This window comes from Marmota marmota, unplaced genomic scaffold (genome assembly GCF_001458135.2).
Source record: "Marmota marmota marmota unplaced genomic scaffold, marMar, whole genome shotgun sequence".
NCBI classification, from domain to species: Eukaryota; Metazoa; Chordata; class Mammalia; order Rodentia; family Sciuridae; genus Marmota; species Marmota marmota.
This window is the reverse complement of record NW_025999944.1, coordinates 88,578-97,851: the sequence shown is the minus strand read 5'-3', so window position 1 is coordinate 97,851 and position 9,274 is coordinate 88,578.

The window sequence follows — 9,274 nt, the reverse complement described above, 5'->3', positions numbered from 1 at the left end:
TTAGGATGTGAAAAACAGGAAAAGATCTTTCTCTCATTTTAGAAACAAGAAAATCTTAAACAAAATAAAGATTTTAAATGGGCTAGAAAAGAGCAGGGGATCCAAGAGAAGTTGGTGAATTGAATTCCAGAGAGAAAAAAACTCTACATTAAAGGGAAAATCAGATAGAGCCTAACATCTATGTGGGATGGCAGGGAGGGTGGATGAAAGCACCAATCGCTCAGTCCTCCAGTCTTCTCCCAAGACTCCCAGTTCCTAAGTTTTGTTGGGAAAGTGCCCATAGAAGAGGACTAGTAAATAGAGGAAAAACTTATTATTCCACTTCTCTCAAGGGCAGCGAATCTTAAGTTACTGCTGGAATTGAAGCCCAAACCAAACCAAACCAAACCACCACCACCACCACCACCACAAAAGGGTAGCAAGCATTCTCCCAGCCTGAATTTCAAAATGTGGAAGCAGAGAAAGTTGAGTTGGGTCGAGTTTACAGATGGCTTTTAAATACCTTTTTAAGTATTTTGAAGAACAAATCAGAAATGGCCATAATGGGTGATATTGATACCACTGGTTATCAATGACGAGTCCAGCTCTCCCACAGGTTGAAGTATAACATTGGAGAAGCACGCCGAGGCAAGCATATGAAGCAGGGTTTATTCAAAAAGGGGTAACAGACTTCTCCTGGGAGGGAGAAGGGGCCATAGCTGGTATCCTGATCCCAAGAAGAGAGGTGTTCTGCCCTTTTTATAAGTCCTAGGCTTCCTTTGTTCTCCTGCCCTCTCCCCCTTATCTCTGTCCTTCCTGCGTACCTGACTAGGCCCAGGGATACTCAGTGGGGTGGCTAAATGGTGGGAAACAGTGGGCTGAAGGGGAAGGGCAGAGTAGCCCAGGACACATTAGTTAACAATCTTATAGCTCCCTGTAGGGAGGGGCAATCCTGGGACAGGTGACCTTAGCAACAGGTAGGAGCAGGGCAGGTTCTTGATAAGGGTGGAGGAAGGGCTCTGAGGAATTAACATTTCAATCCCTCAGGAGTCTCCAACTTGCCGGACTCACTCAAAATTGGCCTCCTTGATCTGACCTGACTGATTTACCTATCTATTCTGACTGCCTGTCTAATTCTGGCTTCAATATGATGGAGTGTTTCAGAAGAAAATTATATAAAAAAAAGAAATTCTAGTCTTGAAAAACTCTGTATCTAAAACCTAAAGTTTATTGTTGATGTATAACCACAGATTGGGTAATGGAGAACAGAGCAGTGAACTTGAATACAGGTGAATATAAATGATCCAAAATGAAGTGCACAGAAAAAAATGTTAAAAAAATAAACATTAACAATGACTTATGAAATAATATCAAGTAATCTAGACAATTGCAACTGGAGTTGCAGGAAGAGAGAAAAGAGAATACTTGAATAAATAATTAAATAATGGCCAAGACTTTTTCAAATTTGATTTGAAAAATCAGCCAATAGATCTATCCAAGAACTTAAACTGCTCAAACTTATTGCAGGAATACTCTCAGGCATATCAGATAAATTGTTGAAAACCAAATACAAAAAGAAAATCTAAAAATCATCAGGTGGATAGACACATTACAGATAGAGGAACAAAAATAAAAATTAAAACAATTTTATTACAAGAAAAATGATAAGAGATATTCAAAAACATCTTTACAGTGTTAAAGGAAGAAACCCCTCTGTCAGTGTAAGATTCTATGTGCAAGAACACTATGCTTCAAAGAAGCAGGCAAAATAAAGACATTTTAAGATAAATTAAATCATAGAGAATCTGTACAAGTAAACTTAAAGGAAGTTTTCTCACCTAAAAGTAAAGAGACCAAATAAAAACCTGAATCCTAAGACAGAACATGGAACTCTGGAAATGATAAGAATATAGATAAATTGAAAGCATTTTTTTCTTAATTTTATTAAGGTAAGTTATATAAAGCAAAAATAGCAATAGATTGGTGTTTATAACATGTAGAAATAAAAGATGGGACCACCATACCACAAACAATGAAGGCAGACATATGGGGTGCTTTTGTAAAGTTTTTATACTTTACATGAAATGGTATGGCATTAATCCAAGAAGGACTGATAGTGTAATGGCATATATTATAAAGTAATCACACACACACACACTTGTGTACACAACCTCGCCACACACACACTCAGAACCCAAATCACCAAGGCCAAAATACAAAATAAAACAAAGTTAAACCCTAGAAAGAGGTAAATCTAAAAGGCAATAGAGAAGATAACATCAAATAATAAAAATATTTGATTAATAAAAAAGAACAGAAGAGGAGGAAAAAATACTAAGGAACAGTATATTAGAAAACAAATAGCAAAATGGTAGACTTAAATACAATCCATATATTAAATAACATGGAGTATGTTCACCGATTGCAATAACATTAAGTTAAAAATCAGTAATGGAAGATATATTAGAATTCTGGAAATATTTGGAAATTAAGAAATATACTTAGGCTAGAAAAAGGAATATTAGAGAAACAAAATATCTCAAACAAAATCATATAACACACTATATTGAAATTTCTTGGAGGCAGTTAAAGCTTAGTAGGAAATTTATAATTTTAGGTGCTCAGAGAAAAGGTATACAAAATGACTTAGGCATATACCTTAGAAAACTGAAAAAAAGAATAGCAAATTGCGAAAGAAGGAAATTGTGAATGTAAGAAGTCAATGAAATAGAAACAACAGAAAAATCAATCAAATTAGAAGTTAATTTTTTGAGAAGTTTAATAAAGTCGATAAACCCAAGTAAGATTGTTCAGTAAGAAAAGAAAGAAAGCACAAAATACCAATATTAGCAATGTAAAAGGGACATTAGTAGAGAACCTACAGAAATCAAAAGAATAATAGGAAGTGTTATGCCCATAACTTTAGCAACTTAGAGAAATTTTTTAAAAATATGTTTTAGTTGTAGATGGACACAGTACCTTTATTTATTTATCTTTATGCTGTGCTAAGGATCAAACCCAGTGCCTCACTCATGCTAGGTGAGCGCTCTACCACTGAGCCACAACCCCAGTACCAAATGAGCAAAGTTGAAACAAGAAGATATAGCTTCATGCCAAGTAAAATTTGCAGTAATCCTTCAATATCGCAGCAGCTAGTCCGAAAAATATAAGAGGTAACATTTCCTGAATAATATTTAAAGACTAGAGTCAATCTGGATTTGAACCTGAAATGACAGTGCAAGAAGAGAGAAATAGAAAAGCAAAACCATCAACCAGCTGTGAGGACATCATTCAGAAATGTGCAAAACAACCAGGATGCTGTGATCAAGTGGGGTTGATTCTGGGATTTCAAGTTATTTTTTTCTTTTAAAAGAACAACTCATGATGATAGCTTAGTGTGATACACAGATAATCTAAAGCCACAGCAGAATTCAGGTCACAAAAATCCTTTGATCAAGTTACACCCCTAAAACATGACCTTTTGTTTGTTATTTAAGTAACTGCAAATAAATTTCTGTTAAGATTGCCAGAAATAGTCTTTCTCTTTTAAAACAAGCTAGGATTACTTAAATCAGTTTTGATGATATATTTTAGTTACACAGAATAGTGGGAGTCATTGTCATATACTTGTACCTGCACATCACATCATCTGGTTGATTTCATTCCCAACACCTCCCTTTTCCTCCCCCGCTCCTTCTCCCTAGTCCCATTTCTTTACTCCGTTGGTCTCCCTTCTATTTTTGTGAGATCCCTTTTTTATTCCTTTTGTCTCTATGGCTTGCACGTAGGAGAGAAAACATGCTCCTTAACATTTTCAGTCTGGGTCATTTCACTGAGCATGATGTTTTCTGGTTCTATCCATTTTCCTGCCTATGTCATGATTTAATTCCTCCTTACGACTGAGTAAAACTCCATTGTGAATAGATACATCACATTTCCATCCATCTGTTAGTGGACACCTAGGATGGTCCCATGACTTGGTTCTAGCTAATTGCATTGCTGTCCACACAGGTATGTATGGATCACTGTAGTGTGCTGACTTAAATTCATTCGAATAAATACTGAGGAGTGTATTGCTGGGTCATGTGGTGGTTCCATGCCTAGGCTTTTGAGGAATCACCATGCTGATTTCTATAGTGGTCGGACTAATTTACAATCCCACCAACAGGGTAGAAGTTTTCCTTTCTCTTTGCATCCTTGCCAGCATTTATTATCTGCACTCTTAATGATTGCCATTCCACCTGGTGTGAGGTGAAGTCCCAGTGACGTTTGATTTGCATTTCCCTGATTACTGAGGATGTTGAACATTTTTTTTTCACATATATGTTGGCCATTTGTATTTCTTTTTTGAGGCACATTTCTTTAGTTCATTTTACTATTTATTGATTGTTGGATTTTTTTTTGTGGCTAAGTGTTTTTTTTGGGGGGGTTCTTTATTCTGAATATTAATCCTCTGTCAGAAGAGCAGCTAGCCAAGATTTTCTCTCATTCTGTAGTCTCCCTCCTCACACTCTTGTTTCCTTTGCTGGGCAAAAGCTTTTTAACTTGATGCATCTCCTAAGTATTTTATTTTATTTTATTTTTGGCTATCATGAATGGAATTGTTTTTATGATTTCTTTCTCAGCAGAATCATTATAGGTGTATGGAAAAGCTATTGATTTTTGCATGTTGATTTAGTATTCTACTTTTCTGAACTTGTTTATCACCTCTCGAAGTCTTCTGGTACAGTTTTTGTGGGTCTTCTAAGCACAAAATCATATCATCTGCAATCAGTGATGATTTGACTTCTTCCTTTCCTGTTTATACCCATCTTGTTTCCTTCTCTTGCATCATATCTCCGATTATAATTTCAAGTACTGCATTGAATAGGAGTGTTGAGAGTGGACTTTTTTGTCTTGTTCCTAATTTTAGAGGAAATGTTCTCAGTTTTCCCCACTTAGTATGATGTTGGCTTTGGGTTTGTTGTATGTAGCCCCTTATAAATTCCTTCTATCCCCAGTTTCTTCAAGGTTTTTAACATGAATGGGAACTGAATTTCGTCAAAGACTTTGTCTACATTTGTTGAGATAATTGTGTGATTTTTGTCCTTAATTTTATTTATGTGATGAATTACATTTATTGATTTGCATATGTTGAATCATCCTTGCATTCCTGGAGTGAAACCAATTTGATCATGATGTGTATAATCTTTTTAATGTGTTTTTGAATACAAAATTGATAATTATATTTCAGATTATATTTCAAATAATCTCAAACGACCCTCTGGGTTTTGGTGATGTTTGTGGAGATATCTCCCTTTTCATCTTTAATCTCATTAATTTGTGTCTTCTCTTTTTTTTTTTTGCTAGTTTGTCTAAAGTCTTATTAGTCTTTTTTATCTTTTCAAAGAACCAACTCTTTGTTAAACTGATCCTTTGTATTTTAAAAATTCTCTATTTTGTTAATTTTGGATCTGATCTTAATTATTTACTTCCTTCTTCTGGTTTTGAAATTAGTTTGTTCTTGTTTCTCTAGGGCATTGAGATATAGTAATAGACTGTTTATTTGGGTTCCTTATTTTTTTTAAATGTAGATACTCATAGTATAAGGTTGAATATTTATCAATAATCCTCTCTTTGAAAAAAAGAATTTTACTGTAAGATATAAGACATTTATGCAAAAAAAATCCACAAAACAAATGTAGAGCTTCCAAAATTATTATAATGTCATAGTGTCCCAGAGGTTTTGGTATGCTATATCTCTATTGTCAAATTTTTAAATTTGTCCCCCCATTTCTTTTATGATACTTTCATTATTCAAATGTGTTCTTTTCAATCACTATGTGTTTGTAGACTTTCCATAAGTCTACAAACTTCAAATTTCTTTCCATTATGAGCCTCTTGATGAAAAGATCCAAGAAAAACTACAATTCTTCTACAGGGTTGAACCTGCATCCGACCAGTTCTCAGGAAATATGAGGGTGGAAGTACAAGTCAACTGCATGATGAGTGAACATATAGTCAGTAAAATCCAGTTTGTGAAAAACTGTGCAGGTCAAATGTTCTAGGTTCTTTAATAGATAAATTGTCAGAGTGAGGAGGGGAATTCATAAAGGTAAAAAGAGACTTAGAAGACATCCCCCAAAAGGAACAAATGAGCAGGTTGAAAATCTCATTTGTAGGTATGTCCAAGTGGGAGATAAAACTCTAAAGAAATTCAAGAACATGATGATAGTGAAAATCAGGGTAATAGTAACATGGGTGATGCACGTTTAAGTGATAAGCAAAAAAGAAAGTCAAGGATGCATTTACAGTAAAGGTCAGGGTATTGGTAAGCGGTGGGGAGAAAGAGGTTATGTTGGGATGGAGGATGTGGAAGGGCTTCCTGGAAAACTGCCAAGTTGTATTTTCTGACCTGGGTGGTAATTGCAATGGGGTAACATTATAATAATTTGGGAAGCTCTACATTTGTTTTGTGTGTATTTTTTTTTGCATAAATGTCTTATATCTTACAATAAAATTCCTTTTTTTTCAAAGAAGGGATTATTGATTAAGCAATGGAACTGAAGAGATGGGTGGGAATGTGTTTTGAGTAGTGATGTAGGAATAAGATTTGAAGATGAGAATTGATATTTATTTTTCTGAAGAAGTAAGAATAAAAAGGAAAGGTGCATATGCATTTGTAGGTACATAATTGCTTTTTGGGTGAGGAGGATGGGTCTTGGTGAGAGATGAGGGTAAATGGCATCTAAGGTGACTGGAATGTATAAGAGGAATGATCTTCTTTTCTAAACTCACTCTCCCTGCAGAGTTGTGCAGAGTTCTCCAGCATTTTTCAAAAGCCCAAGAGTAGAAGCAATTCCACAGATGGCTTTTCTTCTTGGCAGAAATGATGGAAGAAAAGATAATAATCAATGTTCTAGAAAATTAATTCATCAATATGATATCATTTGGGGGTCATAGATATTACCCAGGAAGACTGAAGGTTAATGTTTGTTTTAATAGGGTATTTATAGATGACCAAGTGAAAGTGAGATCACTAGAGTGTGCCCTAATCCAGTTTGACTATGTCCTTATAAGAAGGCAAAACTAGACACAAACACAGACATGTACAGAGGAAAGACAGTGTGAAGACACAGGGACAACACCATCTACAAGCCAGGGAATGCCCGAGGCTACCAGAGGCTGGGAGAGAGGCCGGGAACAGAACCTTCTCGGATGGCTCTCAGAAGGAACCAACCCCTTTGGCAACTTGATTTAGAAATTCTAGCCTCAAAAACGGTGAGGCAATACATTTTTTATTGTTTAAGTCACCCAATTTGTGGTACTTCACTTATGGTAACCCTAGAAAACGAATATAGCGTTCTAGAAAAACACTTGGATTTTGTTGATGTGAGGTCATTCAGGTATGATATACCTTATTTCATTGAGCTTGTAATCAAGTGAAGAAAGCACATATTAAGGCGAAACACAAATGCATGAATATAGAATTTTAATATTTTATATGCTAATATACTAATGATGGAAAGGGATCCTATGAGAAAAATTTACAAAAAAGGAACCTAATTTTAGTGGGAAGGTTTAGAAGAGGCTGAGGTCATTGCTGTAAATAAATAAATCTTAGGGTGTGTTGAGAGCCACAGCCAAAGGGGCCCCAGCAAACTTCCAGCTGCCAGCAAACTTCCAGCTGCCGGCTGATGATTGGCTCACAGCGGCCCCAGCAACATCTAGCTGATTGGCTCCTCGGCCCCAGCAACATCTAGCTGATTGGCTCCTCTGCGGTGATGCTCATTGGACTGTTTCCCTGCCCTTTCAGACCACGGAGCTGCTCATTGGGGGACTTTTTTTGGCTCCGCCCACGTGACCCAGCCAATCGGCCTCAAGAGCAGGAGGATTGTGGGAGGTGGAAAGAGGCTTGTGTGGGAGAGAGAGGCTTGTGAAAAGCCGGTGGTGGCAGTTGAGGCTCTGAGGATTTTTCCTGAGAGGCTGTTTTGTTTGGCGTGTGTGGTTCTAAAAATAAAGTTAGTTTCTTTTGACAAGTGGCTCCTGATTGTGCCCAGCCAGACTGCGGCATTTGGTGGCTCGCACGGGGAGCGACTGAGGGTAAGTGAACTGCTCGCCCCTGAGGGCAGGGCAAGAGGATGGGTAGCCATTTTAAGATTCTTCTTTTGTTATTTTGTTTCACTTTTGTTTTAAGTTGCCTGTCCCTGGAGATGTGTAAGATGGAAGAAAAACCGCTCACATCTGAGGAACAGATAGGGAGAAAGGACGGATGGACATTTCAGGAGGCTATTATAATGATTTTGTGTTGTTCCAATTTTGTTTCACTCAGTTTCAGTTTTGTTAGGCGTTATCTTGTTGAGTTGTATTATAGTAGAAATACGGGATCAGAAATTAGTAAAAAACAAACTGAAAGAGTGTTAAGTAAATTGTTAGAGGAAGGAGGCATCTCAGTAAAATCAAGAACAATCAGGGCATACGTTGATACAATACAAAAATGTAGCCCATGGCTTTTTAAGGAGGAGTTGTTAAATATATCACAATGGAACCATCATGGTGAAGATTTAAAAAGAATAGAAAAGAAAAGCCCAGGGACTCTGCCAGTTGGCACATTGCCATTGTGGACGTTCATATCTTGTTTGCTTAGTCCAAAGCCTTCAGTTCAGACAATGGTAGAGGAAGAAGAAGACATAATGATTCAAGTAAAAGAGAAGGTCTCTCAAGTTAGTCAGACAGAGGAAAAGATTCAAGTAAAAGAGAAGGCCTCTCAAGCTAGTCAGACAGAGAAAGAAAGTGTAAAACAGAAAAAGCCATCAGGGGGAAAGTTACAACAGGAGACTGCTACTAACACCTTTCTATCACCAGAGGACGTAAGTGTCCAACTAACAAGGCCACCTCCATATGCTGGGAGGTCCCCAACCCCCGCAGTTGATAGTTGGGATCCTGAGACAAGATCTCAAATATTAACATGCCCTGTATTTGAGGCAGGAGGGCAGCGATTTTACCAAGTTTTAAATTTCAAAACAGTGAAGCAGCTAAAAGAGGCTGTAACAACCTATGGTCCTCAAGCACCCTTCACTGTAAGCATGGTCGAATCCATTAACAACTTGAACATGACGCCAGCAGATTGGGCTAATATGTGTAAAGCTGTGCTAAATGGAGGACAATACCTGTTATGGAAGGTTGCCAATGAGGAATTTTGCAAGGAGACGGCTAGGCGAAATGCAGCAGCTGGTTATCCTCAGAGAAATCTAGATATGTTGTTAGGAAAGGGACCTTATGAGGATCAGCAGCAACAAATTGCATATGATCCTGG